This window comes from Bidens hawaiensis, unplaced genomic scaffold, assembly GCF_021521415.1.
Source record: "Bidens hawaiensis isolate Kalapana, Puna unplaced genomic scaffold, B.hawaiensis_p1.1 tig00026585_1, whole genome shotgun sequence".
Taxonomy (NCBI): domain Eukaryota; kingdom Viridiplantae; phylum Streptophyta; class Magnoliopsida; order Asterales; family Asteraceae; genus Bidens; species Bidens hawaiensis.
The window spans coordinates 260898-281491 of record NW_027494264.1 but is presented as its reverse complement, the minus strand read 5'-3'; positions in this window follow the sequence as shown (position 1 = coordinate 281491).

The following is a 20594-nucleotide window of genomic DNA, read 5'->3' as shown; positions in this document are numbered from 1 at the left end:
GGTATAAAATGAAATGATGAAAATTGTTGAATTGGTTGAATATATATTGATTTTTTAATTATTTTTCTTTTGACTATTGTCAACAGTTAAAAGATTAAAATACTATTATTTTCCAAACCATTCCCGGCAACAAATGCATGCCCCCCCCAATCGTCCCGGGGGGGGGGGGTGTTCACGGTGACATAGGGGCGATTTTTGCCTCAAATCGTCTCACTACACTTGGTCTAACTAACCATTTGTGATGGTGAAGAAAACAAAAAGTTTGATTGGTTGTTCGTGGGTGGCCCCACTTTCCATCCGTTAAAGCACTTGTTACTACGCTAACAAACACTCCACAACGCCACCTTTACTTGGAGCGGGACGGTGTTTCATACCTAAACATGCCTACATCTACACGGAACCCAGAAGGCTCATTGTGTAACACGAGGTTAAACAAGAGGCCAAACAAGGTCTCTCGAAGCCTTTTCCTTATTAAAGTATAGATAAGGGTATAACCCCTTTTTTGAATACCAACCTTGACCAAACACCCCTATGGCTTTCTTTAAAAATTCATTCCCCTATTACGACATAAATTCACAACCTTATTTATCCAAACATTTTTCTAGATGCTAATTGTGTAATTATAACTGAAAAATCAAAAGGTAAACCTTTTTTTTAAACATCATAATAATCGAACTAATAAGCATATTAGTCAAAAGTTAAGCCAAAGTCTAATTGATGAAGTTTGGCACAATCCATTCTCACTTGATTCCTTTAGTTGTTAATGATACTTAATTATGTAGTATGGTCTAATCTTTGAATTATTAAGCAGACTAGTCTAAGCTAAGTTAAAAACTACTATTATATAGGTTTATTGGATTTTAATAATCCAAACTTTGACCTATTGGTTGGCGCTAACCCAACTTAAGAAATATTTTCTGACAATCTCAACTTTCAACTTATTTTCCTCCAACAATCCCACACTAACTAAAAGCTAACCACGTTAATTTTTTGATGATGTGGCGTGACTATATGGCAAAAAGAGTGACGTAGCTGCTTGCGTGAATGATTTTGCGAAAAAGAATGTTTTCTTATTTTTAATAATCATAAAACAACAATATATACGCACATATACACACATAGCACCCCGACCTCCACCACCCAGGGGAGAAGTTATGTGGGGGTCTGGGGTGGCCCCGGTCACTGCCATTTTTTTCCGTGAGTAGGGTAAATTCGTGATTTTTCTCTAAAATTTTTATAGGAATTAAGCGCGGTCACGCTGATTTATTTTTCCAAAATGCTACCGGTCACCACTGATTTTTTTTTTAAAATATGATACACCATCGTTTGATTTTTTTTAATAAAACCTCGTAGTTTTTATAAACAAAAGTTACAAAATAGTAGTCGAATAGTAAAAAACATTGTTTTTATAAAACTCAAAATTGAAGGGGTTGTTTGTAAAAATAAAAACTTGTTGAAACAAAACATAAAAAAGAACGGGGATTGATTAGGGAGAAGAAATTACTCTTTTACAATATCAATTGCAGAATTTTAATTTTCAAATGCCAAAAAATACCAATCTAAGTGGTGTTTCAAGTATTTCTGATTTATGTAAAAGTCTAGTGGAAACTCAGAAATGTGAGACGTACTATTTGCCTATTTGGTTGATAGAGTGGTTCAGCTAATCTTGACACTTCTAGTTTCTACTGCAACAACAGAGAGAGGGTTTTCAGCAATGAAAATATTCAAGAATCGTCTTCACAATAAGATGCCAAATAAGTATCTCGCGAATAGCTTGGCGGTTTACATAGAAAAAGAAATAACTGAAACATTTGATTCGGAATCCATAATTGAGGAATTCAAAAATCTTAAAGGTCGTCGAGCTGCTTTGTAATTCTTCTTCTAAGGTACTCACCTTTCCTCTCTGCTCTCGCATTATTATGAAAATTTTAGGTCTTTGTTGGTTAAAAATTATCTAGTTTTTTCTTTTTAATTCTAAGAACAATCGTTTGAATGAATGAAAAAAAAAATTAGATATATAAGTGTCGTATTGTTTGATCTGACCCAAACCGAACCACCGACACGAACCGAATCGTCGACCCGAAAATTTTTGGGTCTGTGACTTCAGTAACCGCCGTGACAAAGCCCAAGCTTCGCCACTGCCACCACCACCACCACCATAGTCCCACCATCACAACAGTCTAACCCCACCACCAGGTAACCACTATTAAGACTACCTCTTTGGTTCTCGACAACCACTCCGATTACATCTCTGGCGACAACTTATTTTTCCTTCTCAGTTACAATGACCGCCATTTATTTTTCTTCGATGGCAACTTCATTTTTTCCGGCGAGACCAATAGGTTTCAGATCTAAAAGCCCTTTGCTGATGGTTCGTTTTCCGGCGAGACTATCTGGTTTCGCGATTCCATATATTGAATCCATCTCTCGTCGTGATTCCATATCTTGATTTGGGGCCACTAAGCTGAGACAGAGGTGTCCGGAGATGAAGATGGAGATTTGTTGAATGTTGATGATGGGTTGAGAATGATGCTTAGGGGTGACAAATGTGACCCATTGGGTTGAATGAGTTGTAATAAAATGTATATAATGGGTCAAAATGGGTCAAACTAAAAAAGAAAAGGACTGAAACGGGTCAAAACGGGTTGGCATTTCTTGAGTTGTTTTTTTTTTTGTTTTTTTAATGAAACGAGAAAAACAGAACTTTTTAATGTTTTTACTTTTTTAGTTTTTGATTTATATTTCGAGTTATGATTTTTAAATTATTTTTTTTTTAATTTTTTAACGAGGGATTTCTGAAATCTCAACCCATTTTGACCCATTTCAAAAACATTTCATTAAAAATTCAAAAAAATAATTAAAAAACCATAACTCGAGATATAAATCAAAAACTAAAGAGGTAAAAAAGAAAACTAAAAAGTTTCCTTAGTTTTCTCCTTCCATTAAAAAAAAAAACTCAAGAAATGTCAACCCGTTTTGACCCGTCTCAATCCTTTTTTTTTTAGTTTGACCCATTTTATATATTTTATTAAAACTCATTTAACCCAATGGGTCATATTTGACACCTTTGAGTATGCCAAAGAAAAGAAAGGTTGGTGGGGGTTGGTGATGGTTATTATTATTATTAAAAGTAAGAAAACATTATTTTGCCAGTAATCATCCACGCAAGCAACCATGTCACCCATTTTTGCCATATAAGCACGCCACCTCATCAAAAAACTAACAAGGTTAACTTTCAGTTAGTGTGAGATTATTAGAGGAAAATATATTGAAAGTTGAGACTATCAAAAAATATTTCTTAAGTTAGATTTAGCGTCGACCAATAGGTCAAAGATGAGATTATTAAAATCCAATAAACCTATCGCGCACACATACATGCATCTACATTAATATGATAAAATGTCAATTACAAAGTGAAATTATCTTTAGAAAGTGATTAAAACCATTTATACAAGTGTCTTAGTGGTTAAGATGTAAGAGATGACAAAATCGTAAATAATAGAGTTATAAATGGTTGAAAGGGTAAAAAGGAGATAAATCTTTATCATTAAACTTCTTTTAGTATATATAGTATGGGTCAAGTTATCCTATAAAATGAGACAAAAATAAAAAGGATGAGAAGGATTTTCAACCATACGAAAAAACTCTCAAAAGAAATAAAAAAAAATTAATAAAAAATCATAACTCAAAATTTAATAAAAAAAAAGTAAAAACAGAAAATGTTTCCACCGTCTTTCTCGTTCTAAAGATACACACACACACACACACACAATGTTGAGTGAAAAACATCATTGTGTACCTTTTGTTATCATTGTATTTTGTGTTTATTTATATTTGTTCGGTATTGTGTTATATTTTGCGATCTATTGAGTCTTTTTTTAATTATAATTGTGTTTTTTGTTCATTTTTGTCATTGTGTCTTTGAGCTCGGCATTGAGTCTTTTCGACGGTTTTTTTTGAATGGGAATGATTGGGGGACACATTTTAGTTTTTTAATTTTTTACATTTTTTATTTATATTTTGAGTTATGCTTTTTTTTATTTTTTATTTTAATTTATTTTTAACGGATTTTTTGTGTGGTTACAAATCTTCTCACACTTCTCATTTTTGTTCCCTTTGTATTCTAACTTTACCCTATACGGTGGTTTGAACATTTTTTTTAAAACTCTAATAATTTTGTATGCGTTATTATTATATGTTAAAACTTATGCTAGAATTTAATTATTTTAATTTGATTGTCTTTAATTTGATTATTATAGCATTGTTTTTACTAATCTTTATAAATAAATAAAAAATGCTTTGATTACGGTGCTTATAATTGTGGAGTTCAATAAACATAAATGTAAAATATTACTACTCTAATAAAAGGATACTCTTTTTGCCACTTGTCAAGCTCTTATCACTCACCATCTTTTTTTATGTCACACCCCTACTTAGGGCATAGGCGTAACACTCGTTAGTTGGTATCTATTTTGTAAATGTATCAGAGTTGCAGGTTTGTTTTAGCGGAAGTATTTAAAATGTTATTCTTTCATAAAAATGTTGGGTTCAAATACCCATTTAATGTTATAAATCAAGCTTGACAAAATATGAGCGGAAGTCTTTTGAATTATACTGAAAACTGGAATTTGAATACCCATCTTGATAATTCAAATGCCTGTTTTTTGAAAATATGATTCCTTATAATATTCTGAATAAAATATCTGAGTCTTCAGATAACGTCTAATAACTATATCTTCAATCTTCTAATCTACCTTATTTGTCTTATCTAACCTTTTCTGTTTCCCTGAAATGCGAAGGAAAAATACGTTAGCATACAACCGATGAATTACACTGAATCTTTTGTAAAATATTTTTAATACCATTGTGTAATCAACAATAATACATTTGTGATTACTCATTAGGAACCCAACTAAAGTGGGGTACTATTACCGTAAATACATGTACAATTAAAACATATACACAATATCATTTATCTGAACGGCCCAGTGGACTTCCAAAGGCATAAAAATGATATGCATGGCCCCGGGTAAATTCGAGATACCATGTATGAATAGATCCAGACACATGTATACTTTTAATTAGAGTATGCCTGTTTCTTATTATTGTAACACAAGGTTTAAGGATTTATAGATCCTATGCAAACAGTTTGCCTCTAAAAGAGTTTGTAAAAGTTTATGACGTATTCACCTTTTTCGATTGTAATCAGTTTCTGATACTGATTCCTGTTTATGATCAGTTTCTGTTACTGACCTTTTTTTCGGATTTCTGATTGATTGTTATCTCGGATCTATAGTACGAGAATAACTTTTGTATAAATATCTAGATCAACGATCTAGCTTTAGACCCGTATTCTGTTTTGTATAGCTTTAACCTTGACAAATAATTTGTTTATATAAAGCATTTGGACCTTTAGTCCCTTTGTTTATTTATCAATCATATGTTACGTTTCTTCTTTAGAAAGAAACATCTTAATCAATAACGGACACAATCACCCGCTGTTGAAGGAAATGCTCATCTTGAATCACAAAGAACCAAATTGAATGTTTTCAACTTTTCTCATTTGTTCTTTCTTCTCTTGCTTTAATCAATATATATCTTGTGATTTTGGTCAAGGTGTGATTGGAATAATGACTACTCAAGAGTAGCATAAGGGATGAGTCGAAGTGTTGAAGGGATGGCTGCTTAAATAGATGTGTGTGAGGACTTTTCAAAAAGTTACAAAACTTATCGATCAAATATGAGTCTACAGGGATTAGGATCACGCTTCTCTCAAAAACAATTAACCATTGTGTTAGAAAAGAGGATTTTTGGTATTTGTAATGGTCGATAAAAATAAATATACTTTTGAAATACGAGACCGAATCAGATGGGCATATGTCGCAACTTAAAAGTACAAGAGAACTGTACTCGACAAAGGAAAGGTGGCTTGGTGTTTTCCTCGCAAAAGATTTATTTTGAAATACGTGTTTAGAATCTCATTTGGTCACATAAAACTTCTGACCTTTGCTTTCCTTGCTCTCATTTGGTCACATTCTCAACTACCTTCACGTAAATCATGAGATTCGTCTCTTGTAGTCGTTCTTCGTTTGAAGGCAAATTGTATTAAAATAATCTCACCTTCTATGTATTGGTTAATAATAATCACACCTAAGTTATTTCCCTTTAGTAGTCTCACATTTTTCATATTTTATGGTTTATAATCCTCGTTAAAAATAGGTAATGACGTTATGCTGACGTGGCTTGATGTGTTGGCAATTAAAAATCCCACCTAGCTTTTTTTTTCTTCTTTTTCTATTTCTTTTTAGCCAAAATATGTGGAATCCCTCACCTCATTTAACCCCCCAAATATCTATTGGAACTCTAATTCCACACGCAACAAAATTTTCACGTGACTTGGAATATGGCGTTCGCGAAGGCGTTTGGAGCAAACTGTTACATGACTTTTCGTCAAGGAAGGGTGCCCGATGCGTGTTGGATAAGTCGTTCGAGGCGAGTTTAAACATGGTGAAGGAGTCGTTGGATGAGTATTCGAGTCCGGATTTGCGTGGGGATCATAGTGAGACGAAGGTGATTCAGATGCTGAAGTTGCCTACTGCGATGATGAATGGGAGGCTTCGACACAGAAACATCGTATTATTCAATCGGTAACGTGTTTTTAAACTTAAATGATGTCGGAATGGTTCAATTGGAAAACAAACAATCGTTTATTACCTCTGATTACAACCGGTAAAACCAAAGCTAGCTTCAATATTCAATAAACCAAAGGAAAAGTGGTGTACTTTCCGGTTTCCACCATTACATGAGCAAGATCATGCATTCCACCCAAATTTTCAAATTTAAAGTGTGATAAAAGGTCGTAAGATCAACCGAAAGACACTCTCTTTTTCGTCACTAAAATCATTTGGATACATCTACAAAAATGCCACTATCTTAGATATGACTTATAAAACGAAACATAAGGATTTAAACCACACATGTTTTTTAACAAATTAGTTGAGACCTCTGTGAATCTATTTTCAAGTTTTGAATTTGCATATCCAAAACCATATTATAAACTTCAACCTCAAAATGATGTTGATTATTAATGACATTCTTTCAGTTTCTTTGATTATCATAACTTTCCGTCATATCTAATATTTTATTTTTTTTTTTTCACAAAAAGATGTTACTCTTGCCAACATCTTGCACGTGATAAAATAAACAAATAAACAGTTTTGTATTTTATTTTAACTAATATTTGATTAATAATATAACACTATTATAAGGAGTATAAAATTTGCGAATTACGGATTTTAATGATAGTTTAACTCGAAAATAATTATGGTAACAGATTATAATGGTTTTAACGAAATCAAATTATAACGTTAACGAAACGGGATAATATTATTTAAATGTTATTCAACTACTAATTTATTATAGGTATGAAAATTTATAATTACGAAGTACGAACCTTGATGGGATTTTATCTTAAAATGATTTATTTTTAGCGTAGACGAAGAGGTGAGTAATATAATATTATATTAATGGTTTTCACGAAAACTTGACGGGTTTAAGTGAAAATGATAAATATAAATTTATAATTGATTTTTAAGTGATTAAAATAATTTTTATTTGATTTATATATATATATATATATATATATAAATAATATAAATGGTTTTAAAAAAATATATAAACAAAAGGCATGCGGTGACCCGGTTTCGAAACCGGGACTGCATGACCACAACACACAGAGTCAACTAGTTGAGCTAACCTTTCAAGTTATTATTACAGAACTAAAATTTTAAAAACGAGCATACAAGATCATCTTCTTCTATATAAACCCTAGCTTTCAATTCGTTTAATCCATTCCGTGAACGTCAAATTAATGTTAGGGGTTTTATTTAGCATTGAAAAAAAAACCATAATACATATTATAATTACCTAGTAACATTATGAATTTAGAGTGAACGACGGGCGGCCGGAATGCGGACTGGGATGAAGGATTACGGGTTGTACATAGTGTTTTGGATTAAATTGATGGCTGGGGAAAGTTTAGAAGATGTGCAAGATGCTATTTATAACCTCAATTGAAGCGTTTGATGTTAATTGCTCGTAATTGCGATTTCAATACTTCCCTGTGGGTAACGAAATTAATCACACATTAAAGGCCGTTAATTCGTGTTATGAACGATGTTTAAAGTTTGCCGTTAGTGGAGAAATATGTTACGAGATTTAATTGCGTTTTTACACGAGTTTGAATGGTTTTAAACTATCGTCGGAATACTATTATGGTCGCCGGAAACACGTCGGACGTAGTCTATCGGGAAAACGTGGAGAAGGAAGGGGGAGGGCTGGATTGTAATATTTTATTAGATTTTGAATGAATTTTCAAAAGCAGCCCCTAGACTTTCTAATTGTATTAACCTTTACATCAAAGTATATTTTTTCAGTATTAACCTTGAAGTTTGAATTGTTTTGAAAATATGAAAATTAATAAACTTGAATATTTACGTATTAAACCCGTAAAGTTTGGAAATTGAATAAACATAAGTTTTAAATCCTCAGAGTTTCATTAATTGAACAAAATTGTAAGGCCCCCGACCCGGGTGCCCTACTTTCATGCTGGTTGGATTTACTGATTAACATAATTCGGAAAATCAGAGTTAATTAAAACATTTCGCGGAATAAAAGTCAACCATCATACATAACTTAAATACTTGTCTTAAGCGGAAATAACTTGAGTCTTAAACATAAAACAGAAACGAAATGAGAATCTTCATCATAGCGATGCTAGTCTTCCTTTTATTGCCACGTATCCCACTCTAAGCAACCAGACTCATCCTACTCACCTGCGTGCGTACTAAAAGTCAGCTACGCTGAGTGAGTTCTAGTTAATCAATTAACATACAATACATTCACGTCTATACTTATACGCGCCCGGAGATACGTACTTCGTACTTTACTTGCTATTACTCATTCATATATACTTTACATACATGCATACGTATTTACACACTTTATTTCCTACTTTCCTATGGCATACCGTAACTATCCTACTTCTACTATCTCGGATATTATTAGGGTCTGGTCCCTCAATCTCAGATATTTGCAAGGGTCTGGTCCCTTCTATCCCAGATATTAATAGGGTCCGGTCCTTCTAATCTCAGATATTATTAGGGTCTGGTCCCTGCTATCTCATATATTATTAGGGTCTGGTCCCTTCTATCACAATCTCAGATATTATTAGGCTCTGGTCCCTTCTTTCACAATCTCAGATATTATTAGGGTCTGGTCCCTTTTTCTCGTTTAATCATACAACCATACATGTCCTGTCAATCGCCCATACATTACTCCCTATGTTTCCTAGCATACATGCATACTTCACACATCTTTCAATTGCATATATAATAATTATATTTATATACGCACATTCGCACAACGATTAATAATAACATTAAATAAATAATCATACACATATCATACACTTATCAGTTAGGATAAGTGTATTAACTATCACATAGGAGTATGCACACAGCCCCGAAAAACGTCACAGAGAAAGGGGCTAAAACTCACCTGAATCCTGTTGCATTCACCGTTAATAGTAATTCCTTTCTTCAACTAAGCTCGACTAACTGCTAATAACGTACACGTATTAATCCTCTATAATTCCTTATTATTCATTTCTAGATTAATGGGGTTTAACTTTCGAGTTAACCGAACCGAGCGTATAACCTTCTTAAACTGATCTTATTACTTTATTATACTTAACTTCGTTTATTAACAAGCCGACTTCATTCGATTACATCCTTAACGATAATTGCATATTTATCATTATATTTACTTTATTATTATTAATTCACGTTCTCACGCATTTAGGTTTCCTTAAGCGAGTTCGTGTTACGGGTGCTAGATGAGTCGGGTCTCGGGTTCGGGTTCGTTTAGTTTCTCATCACATCCTTTTGTTATAATTACTATTTACTATTATTATTATTATTATTAATATTATTATTAATTCAATTATCTAGACCTATATAACCCTACCCCACCCATCCAACCCTCACACTCATCTTCTTCCTTCCTTCTATTTGCACCCACGGCTGCTGCCTCCATTCCGGTAACCAAGCCGTCGGCAAAAAGGTTAAGCGGTGGAGGGTTGCTTGGGTTCCCTTGTTTCACTACGGGTTCCTTTCTTTGGGTGGCAGTGGCGACTTCACATTAGAGCACGGGTGGGGGAGCGAGTTGCCTACATCAATTCCCTTCGCACTCAAGAAATTCGCACTCAAGAAATTCGTGTCACATCGTTGCACGGGATGTCCGCATGGAATTTTGCACGCCGTGCGAAATCTCCATTTCGCATAGTTGATTCGTATGCCGTGCGAAATCTCTATTTCGCATAGCATGTTGTGCGAAATCTCAATTTCGCATAGGTGATTCGCACTGGTTAATGGAGTTTCTGGATCTGGTTTAGGTTTCTCGATTGTGGTCGTTCTTATTTGGATTCGGGTTTGGTGGGTTTAGATCCGGTTAAGGAGGTTGCACCTCGGGTTTCATGTTTCCTTCGGATCTCGTCGGACCTCGCCTGACCTTAACTTCTTGATTTCTAGCGGCCTATTTAACCATATTTACATTATAACCCCTATACTTTAGACTTATTACATTAATGCCCTGATAAAGACCGAGATGTACAAAACATATATCAACAAACTCTTCCTCGTCTCGAGCTCTTTATCTATTTTAACGCTGGAACATCTTCGTCTTCCAGTCAACGCAACTATGAATCTTGTATGCATAACAGACTCTAACAACTTTCTGTTTTGTACGTCTCGGTCTTTATCAGGGCATTAATGTAATAAGTCTAAAGTATAGGGGTTATAATGTAAATATGGTTACATAGGCCATTCGCTCTAATGTAAGTTACATTCGTTACCCCGTAACGAATTGTAAGCTCATTCGTTAACCTAGATTAACGAATGAGATAACGAATGAGGGCCATTCGCTATCATTTAAAGTATTTATGAATAAGTATGTTTATTCGTTAAAGTATCTGTAACGAATGACACATTCGTTAAGTGTTAACTTAACGAATGTGGTCATCCCCTATAAATACACTGTAACTTATCATTAATGTAACAATTCTGATATTTTACAATTTCTCTCTTGTTACTCTGCCGAATTGTTCACTCAACATACATACTACACACACATAACGTATGCAAGCCTAATAGTATTAGAATCAACATGTGTATCGTTGTTATCAGATCTAGATCCGTATAGGTCCTCTCAAGTGGTATCAGAGCCAAGGGATCTGATCTACGATGCAATTGTTGATGTAATCAGTGTAATTGTATTCAATTGATTCGTGTCAGGTTGAATTGATTGAGTTTTCAGTTCAATTGATGAATTGAGAAACAGAGACTGAATTTAGTGAAGTTTGATTAGTCTGATAGATGTTTATGAATTCGGACTAGGTTAGTGAGGTTCGGATTTGGTTTAGGCTTAGTTTGATCTAAGTTTTAGGTGTTTTCGGTGTGATTCAGACGAGTTGAAGTTTGAAATTGAAAGTTTGAACTGTTGAAGATTCATTCGTTAAGATTAAGACTCATTCGTTAGGTTGAAGACTGATTCGTTAAAGGATAAATCCTATTCGCTAAACCTCTTTCGTTAAACCCCATTCGTAACTCATTGGCTAAAATCCATTCGTTAAACCTTACTCACTAGGACTCATTCGTTATTAATTCGTTAAATCTTTCATTCGTGAAGATTGACTAACGAATATCAAAGTAATTCTCAGTCATTCGTTAAAGTAATCCACTTCTAACGAATATCTCGTTCGTTAAAGTAACTCATCTTTAACGAATAACTCATTCGTTAATTTTCTTTCTCATTCATTAATGTGTCCATTCGTGTGAACAGTAGACGAATAACTTTGAAAATTTGACAAATTTAATCCTTGAAGTTTAAACAGTTGGTTCATATGGCTTCTCAGAACGCGTCTTACTATGCGTTAGCGTCTCAGAACGTATTATTGCAACAAATGCTAACCATGGACAATGAGATCGGAAGTCATAACAAATGTCCCAAGTTGTTAAAACTGTCAGATTTTGCTCGTTGGGAACTGAGGTTCCGTGCTCACTTGGGATCCGTGCATCCTAGTAGTGTATGGTTTCTCGATGATGTTTATACAGCACCGTTGATTGGTAATAACAATACGGGGTGGACTCTGAAACCATTCAAAGACTATGAGACTCAAGAGCTTAAGGATTTTGAAAGTGAAACAAAAGCATACTCGACTCTTACCATGGCATTACCAGAACACATTTTTCATCAATACAGTACTATCAAGGTGTGTACTTCTTTGTTCACAACGTTGAAAACGAGAAGTTTGGGAAACACTCTCGAAAGCAAAAAGACTCTTGTAAAATTTCAATTTAGAAATTTTATTTTGATGAAAAATGAGACGGTGGAAGAGATGATTAACTGTTTTAGTCATCTGATTGTTGAGATGTCTAGTGTCGATCTTGAGCCAATAGAACAAGATAAGATCGATGCTCTGAAGAATGCTCTACCTTCTTCTTATTCGACTTTCTTGTTTGTGTTAAAAGAAAACGGTTTTTTTCAAAACACTGAACTTACAGTTGTGCAATTCATAAACAAGATTGAAGAAACGGAATTTGATCTCAAATGTCAAAATACGTTGAAGGAGAATCAAAACCAGCAGTCTTCAACTCAAAACCCTTTGCTTTATGGAGGTGCATTGCCAGCAAATAATGCTTCAAGTTCAGTACCAATCAATGCGTTCTTTGCTCAATCCCAAGAGGATACTAATGTAAACAATCCACCTAATGTATGTTTTATGGCTAGTGGTGCGACTGCAAACTCAAATGCTCATGCATCAAGCTTGCCTAAAGTAAATCTGCAAGAAGCTGATCAACAGTTCGCTTTTGTTTGTGCGTTCATGATTTCTTATGAACAGCTGGTTGGAAGCAAGATCGCTACGAGCGACCTCACAGATGAAGATTATGATCAAATCGACCCGGACGATCTTGAGCTAATGGATTTAAAATGGAACATGGCTATGATAGTTCGTAAAGTGAAAAGGTTTATGCAATGAATGGGAAAAGATCTTCCTACGTTGAACAAAAGGGTCGGGTTTGATAAGCTAAAGGTAAAATGTTATAATTGCGGGGAATTTGGCCATTTTGCCAAAGAATGTGACAGCCGAGGAAAGACTATTCTGGCTCATGCAATTCTGAACGTTTTTCAGGAAATAATTCATCTGGTGGGGATAAGAGTAAATCTGCTGCATCTGGTGATCAAGACAAATCTCCTGCTACTCAAGCTTTAGTGGTCAATGAAGTAGTTGATTGGTCTCAACGTTTGTTGGGAAATCAAGCTAATGTGGCTATTATTGAACCAGTGGAGAAATTTGAAGATGCCAGCAGTGATAATGTATCGGAGGAAAGTGATTTGTCTGACTCTGAGACTGACACTGATCAAAGTCTGTCTTCTCAAACTGAATCAATCTCTGTGAAATCTGAATCTTATGCTTGTATGGCTAAGATTCATGAGGTATGTCACAAATCTCAATCTAATGTAACTGAACCTTCATCAAAAGTGAATGATTGTGCTGAATGTGCTGTATTAAAGGCCAAACTTGAAACAGCATTAACTCAGAACAATACACTCACAAAAGATCACTTTATGATCAATGAATGCTACAAACAGAAGAGAAAATTGCTAGAGCAATCAACTCTAAAAATTCAAAAACTGTCTGAAAACAATCATGATCTTAAAGCTAAATTTCATTGTAAGATTATGGAAGTTGATCAACATTTGAAGGAGATTCTTCGACTCCGAACCTGTATTTCCAATCTTGAAAACGAAATAATGGAATTAAATAATAAGCTTGGAAAATTCAGAGATTCTTCATTTCTATTGAATGAAATAATCGAAGTTAATCATTCACATAAGAAAAATGGAAAACAAGGTTTGGGCTACGTCGAAATTCCACCTCTTTTTAAACATGATTACAGTAGCATTCCCGATGTGGAAAAATTTTCAAATATGTCTACTGATAAATCTGAAAGTGTTGATACAACTGGACCAGCTCGTGAACCAATTCATATAGAAAGTAAAAAGGTTTTCACCAAAAATGATTGGATGGTTCAATAGAGGAGTTGTGTGAACCAGATGTGATTGTTAAAAACAAAGATATTCCAATTGACAATCATATTCTGTGTGAACCCGAAGATTTTGAACAAGCTGTGTATGGTTCAAAGACTTTGGGTGTTTCTTCAAACACATCAAACGTTCCTAAGGAATCTTCTAAAGTAATTCCTAAGGAAAGTTCTAATGTATCTCAAACAGACAAGATTTCGGTGTCTGATGAGGAGTTGATGAGATTCATTAATCCTCAACTGAACTCCTCAAATGGAAAAGTTTTTAAGTTAAAAGGTCTATCAAAAGTGTTTTCTAACAAAGAAGTTCCTTTGAATCTTCTTAAACCTGAAATGATTGAAAGTGTATTTCTAGATGACACTTCAAAAATGACTGAACTTGAACAAAAATTTTATCAATAAAAAAATGTTAATGTTCAAGAAAAAACAAAAACTAATGTTTTTAAACCTATCACGTTCATAAAATCATCAGGTTTGGAAAATTCTTCGAATTTAACAAATCTTGAATTTTATAAAAAGAAAAAGGGTTTAAAACATGAAACACCGAAGATTGTCACATTTGAGAAACCCAAAGATGATGTTCATCAATCTTTGCTATCAAAAACAATATGTATTTCACCACAAAATACTTTGGACTCTCGATTATGTTTCAAATGCGGTAAATCGGATCATGTTTCCAAAAGATGCAAAGCAAAGATTGAGGATATCAAAGACTCGTCAAATCGAAAGACTAATTCTTTTCCAAACTTAAAAGAAAATCAAGTCAATGAGTCTATTATAATGTATTCATATGTTAATCCGAGAAAAGTTGTTCGGGTTGTTTCATCTATTAATGTATTGAACAAATGTGTTGATCGTGCTTAACCCATCTGTTCAAACACTGCTTCGGGAAGAATACGTGATGGTTATCTAAAGAAGAAAAATAAGAAACCCGTCACATATTCCCAAGTACCGAACACGAGTGTTAAATTATTAAGTTCTCCGAAAGTATCAAAGGGAGAGCCCAAGACTGAGGCTTGGGCTGCCTTTTTGAAATAATCATTTTACTTGTTTGTGCAGGGTACATCTCGGTCCGTGTCTAATCACAAATGGATATTGGATAGTGGATGTTCTCGGCATATCACCGGCAACCTGGATCTTCTGAAAAATCTCAAAGATATTCAAAGGGGTTATGTTGCGTTTGCTGGTAATCAAGGAGGACTGATTACGAAAGAGGGAGAAGTTTATAACGGAAAAGTAACGTTTGAAAAGGTTAATTATTGTGAAAAGGTGGATCATAATCTGTTGAGTGTGTCACAGATTTGCGATAAAAAATTTACCACCATATTCATCGACAAGGAATGTGTTATTCTTCAACCGGGATACACAATTCCTGAAGACATGGTTGTCATGCGATCACCTCGATCAAATGATATTTATGTACTTGACATGAGTTATGATGTACAAGTTTCGCCCTCAGCTACTTGCTTCATGTCCAAAGCGACTGAGAAAGATTCTATTCTTTGGCATAGATGCATGGGACACATTCACTTACGAAAGATGAATTTTCTTATGACAAATGATTTAATGGATGGTGTGTCCCTCAAGAATTTCAAGTTTAATGATCATTGCGTCGCATGCAAGAAGGGGAAACAAAAGAAGAAATCTTATCCGACCAAATCACTAAACACGATTGTTACTCCTTTGGAACGACTTCATATGGATCTCTTTGGTCCAGTGAACCGTGCCAGTATTGCTGGAGACTATTACTGTTTAGTAGTGACGGATGATTTCTCACGTTACTCATGGGTTTTATTTATGGGATCAAAGGATTAGACTCCGTCTTAATTCAGAATCTTATCACAAAGATCGAATCACTTTATAAACTGAAAGTGAGACGAATTCGTCGTGACAACGGATCTGAATTCAGGAATAATGTATTGGATTTCTTTTGCATTCGGAAAGGAATTCATCGGGAATTCAGTGCACCTTATGTTCCTCAACAGAACGGTGTATCTGAAATAAAGAATCGTACGCTGATTGAAGCTGCACGTACAATGCTTGCTGATTCAAAGCTACCTGTTCAATTCTGGAACGAAGCTGTGAATATGGCATGCTATACACTGAATCGCGTACTAACGGTAAAGAAGCTCAAGAAGACGAATTACGAGCTTCTGAACAATTGTAAGCCAAACTTAAAGTATTTGGAACCATTCGGGTGTCCATGTATTGTTTTGAAGAAAGATTTTGGAAAGTTCGATGAGAAAGCTTTTGAGGGTTATTTCTTGGGATACAACTCTCCGAAGAAGCGGATTTTCAATATTTCTTCGGGTTGTGTGGAAGAATGGTATCACGTTGATTGTCAAAGTTATACGACTCCACCAACTGGTACAGGGCCCGATTGGATGTTTGATTACGATCTCTTATTTAATTCGTTTACATTAACAGTCGATGAAGTACCTGAAGACCTCATTAGATCGTATTTGGAAGATCAGTGTCTTCCGAATCCAAGAGTTGCCTCGATTGATGTAAATGACTCTCCTAACGTATCAGAAATGACGAATGATGTTTCTGAATCTTCCGATGATACTGATTATGTGGATTCATCATCTGTAATGGTAGATGAAGCTCAAGAGACTACCGAGCCAATTCTAATAAGTGATGATTCATCAACTGTCTCTTTAGACACAGCGGAGGAAAATATCACCCAATTTGGGTGATAACGTATCTGTTCCTACAAATCCTACTTTAAGGATTCATTCACTGCATCCACAGGATCAGATAATTGGTGATATGAACGACGGGGTTCGTACAAGACACCAATTGACTAATGTCTGTGATGATCAAGTTGATTATAATGTATCTCCTACTAAGGATTCGATAGTTTGTGCTTATGCGTATTTGCACTCTTCGAGTATTCTCAGTATCGCACAATACACCTGCTTCCTATCACAGATAGAACCGAATAGTGTTGCAATGGCACTCAAGGAACCATCTTGGGTTGAAGCTATGCAGGAGGAGCTGCAACAGTTTATAAGACTGGGTGTATGGGACTTAATAGATAAACCCGATCGCGTAAAAAAGGCGATTCCAACTAAATGGGTCTTTAACTGCAAAAAGGATGACCGCGGGGTAATCGTGAGAAACAAAGCACGATTGGTCGTACTTGGATACAATCAACAAGAAGGCATAGATTACACTGAAGTATATGCTCCGGTGGCACGGCTGGAGGCTATACGTATTTTTCTTGCCTATGCAGCCTATAAGAATTTTAAGGTTTATCAAATGGATGTGAAATCGGCGTTCTTAAATGGTGCTATTCATGAAGAAGTATACGTGAAGCAGCCTCTTGGTTTCGAGGATCCAGACTTTCCTGAGTGTGTTTACCGATTAAACAAGGCTCTTTATGGTTTACATCAGGCCCCGAGAGCCTGGTACAGCACGTTGACTGACCATCTCCTAGAGAGTGGATTCACGAGAGGGACTGTGGATTGTACATTATTTTATAAGAACGTGGGTGATGATTTGCTCCTCATCCAAATCTATGTGGACGACATAATTTTTGGTTCGACGAACGACAGCTTGTGTAAAGATTTTGAAAAGATGATGCTAACCAAATTCGAGATGAGCTTGATGGGAGAGATGAACTTTTTCTTAGGATTGCAAGTTCACCAGTCTGATTCCGGGATTTTTATCCATCAGACAAAATATGTGAACAATGTCTTGTGCCGATTCAAGATATTTGACGGCAAAATTCCTTCGACACCTCTTCCCGTGGGTCACAATTTATCACCGATGAATTGGAGGATATCGTTGATCCAACCCTATATCGTGCTATGATTGGTTCTCTCATGTATTTGACTGCATCACGACCTGATATTATGTTTGCTGTTTGTTTGTGTGCTAGGTACCAATCGAGTCCCCGAGTGACTCACCTGGCGGCAGTAAAGCGTATCTTACATTATCTGAGGGGAAATCCTGACATCGGGTTATGGTACCCCAAGGACGATAAGTTCGATCTCACTGCTTTACTGATTCGGACTACGGAGGATGCAAAATCAACTTCAAGTCTACAACAGCGGGATGTCAATTCTTAGGAAACCGGCTTGTTTCCTGGCAGTGTAAGAAGCAGACAACGGTCTCAACTTCAACAGCCGAAGCGGAGTATGTGGCGGCCTCGAGTTGCTGCTCACAGGTTCTCTGGATCCAGCAACACTTGCGGGATTACGGTTTGAAGTTCCTTACTACTCCCATTTATATTGATAATTCTGCTGCAATTTCAATCACCAAAAATCAGGTTCACCATTCGGAAACCAAACATATTGAAATCCGTTATCACTTTATAAGTGATTGTTTTTAAAAGAAATTAATATCAATTGATAAAATTCATACGGATTTTCAAAAGGCTGACCTTTATACTAAAGCATTTGATAAAACACGTTTTCAATATCTGCCGGGTTTAAATGGTTTAAAATCTTTAAAAGATATTCAAAAGCTTGGTTAAATCATTTTATTTCTTGTTTTCTTTTCGATTTTTGTTGTTTTTAGGGAGAGAAAAATATAAAAATCCAAAAATAACGTGGTTTCTGTTTATACAAAGAAAATTTAAAAACTCCAAAAACATTCAAATATTGACAAATTTCAAAAACAATGAAAAGTGCTCCTCAAAATTGAGTTTTGAAGCAAAAAGAGAAAATGATAGTACATTGACGGGATTGATCTAGTACATGAATAAACTAGATTAAAAATTACCACAAGACCAGCAATATGATATGCAAAGATAGGCTTGACAGACTATATAGGAACTGATAAGATATAAAGATAATGAATGCCGAACCTAGTGGAATTACATTTTGAAAGATTGATACTATATCTGATTTAAAGAAAAGTCAAAAGTCAAAATGATTACTGTGTGTGCATGCTTTCATTTTTGAAGAAAATTCCGCTTTGTTTTTTTATTTTATTTTGCAAAGAAATTCAACTTTATTTTTTTTTATTTTTATTCAAATATTGGATCCTCTCTTACGCGATAAGATTATCCGACCTGAGGGTTAATATTTGGGTATTCTACTTCATTTTTTCTTGGTGTTTCGTATAAAATCTTGGACTTTCTCCGCGCGATAATACGGGATTATCCGAATTGAGGGTTAAGATTTTATGCAACTTCAACTTATTTTTATCTTTTTATTTTTGTTGAAATGAAACCTTATTTGCGTGTAGTCATACCGACCTTAAGGGAAAATTTGACCTTCTGCTTAATTTTCCTGTTATTATTTTTGCATGAGTCACAGTTAATCAAAATTTGAAAATCAAAAGAAAAACGTACATGTGATATTTACTGTATACGAGATAGAAATGTTATATCTGATTGATGGGGTCCACATATGGTTTTGTGCCTAATTGAACCAAATTAAAGCATATCGTAAAGTTTCCGACAAGTCTGTGAAAAGTTTAAGAGGACAATTATATCTGCAATCATCGTTGGGTTACATGTATAATAATCATCGAAATTGAAGTGTTACTTAGTGACATTTTCGTCAATATGATTCCCTGTTCAACTCAAAAAAATATGTACTGCTTTAAGTAGTTTAGTTGTTTACTGTTTTTTTGTTACTTGTTAATTGAAAATTTTAGAAAAACCAAAAAGATTTTTTTTCTTTTCTGCTTTAGTTTCGATTTACCAAGCTTGCGAATAATTCAAAATAAAAGGAATAATATTGATCCCCAAAATTTTTAAGTTAATCATGCTTAATGTATTTACAACTGGCATCAGATGTATTTTTAAAGTAAAAATCCACTTAAGTTAAGTATTACCATTCAATGGTGATTGGGTATCTTAATATATGCAATTAAAACCTAAAATTGGATTTAATTGATTATTTAATTCATTGTTAAAACCCTAATTGGTTTTAATATTATTTAATTCCTTAAAAGAGATTTGTATCTCATTCGCTAAGGAAAACTGGGTGATTCGTTAAAATGTTTAACGAATGTAAAGCCATACGTTATTTAAACATAACGAATGAGTTTCTCATTCGTTATAAAGACATTCGCTTCCGTTGTGCATAACGAATGGAGGATATTCGTTTAAACATTTAACGAATGGAATGTTTAATGTATCATTCGTTAAGAATTTTAACGAATGACACTCTCTTTCGTTTGAAACATTAACGAATAACTTATATTCGTTAAAATTTAACGAATAAATTCTTATTCGTTTAAAAGGTTAAACGAATCAGGACGAATAAGTTAACGAATGAGGCCATTCGTTAGTTCAAATTTGAACGAATGACCTCGATTCGTGTGAAAATATTGGGTTAAAATCCCAAACAACGAATGCCGTTTCATTCGCCATTTTCCTATTTCATTATCACCCTAAACAAACTATTGCAAATTTTTTTCCAGACTCATTTGCTTGCTTATTGCCAATATTTATTAACATCTTTACATTCT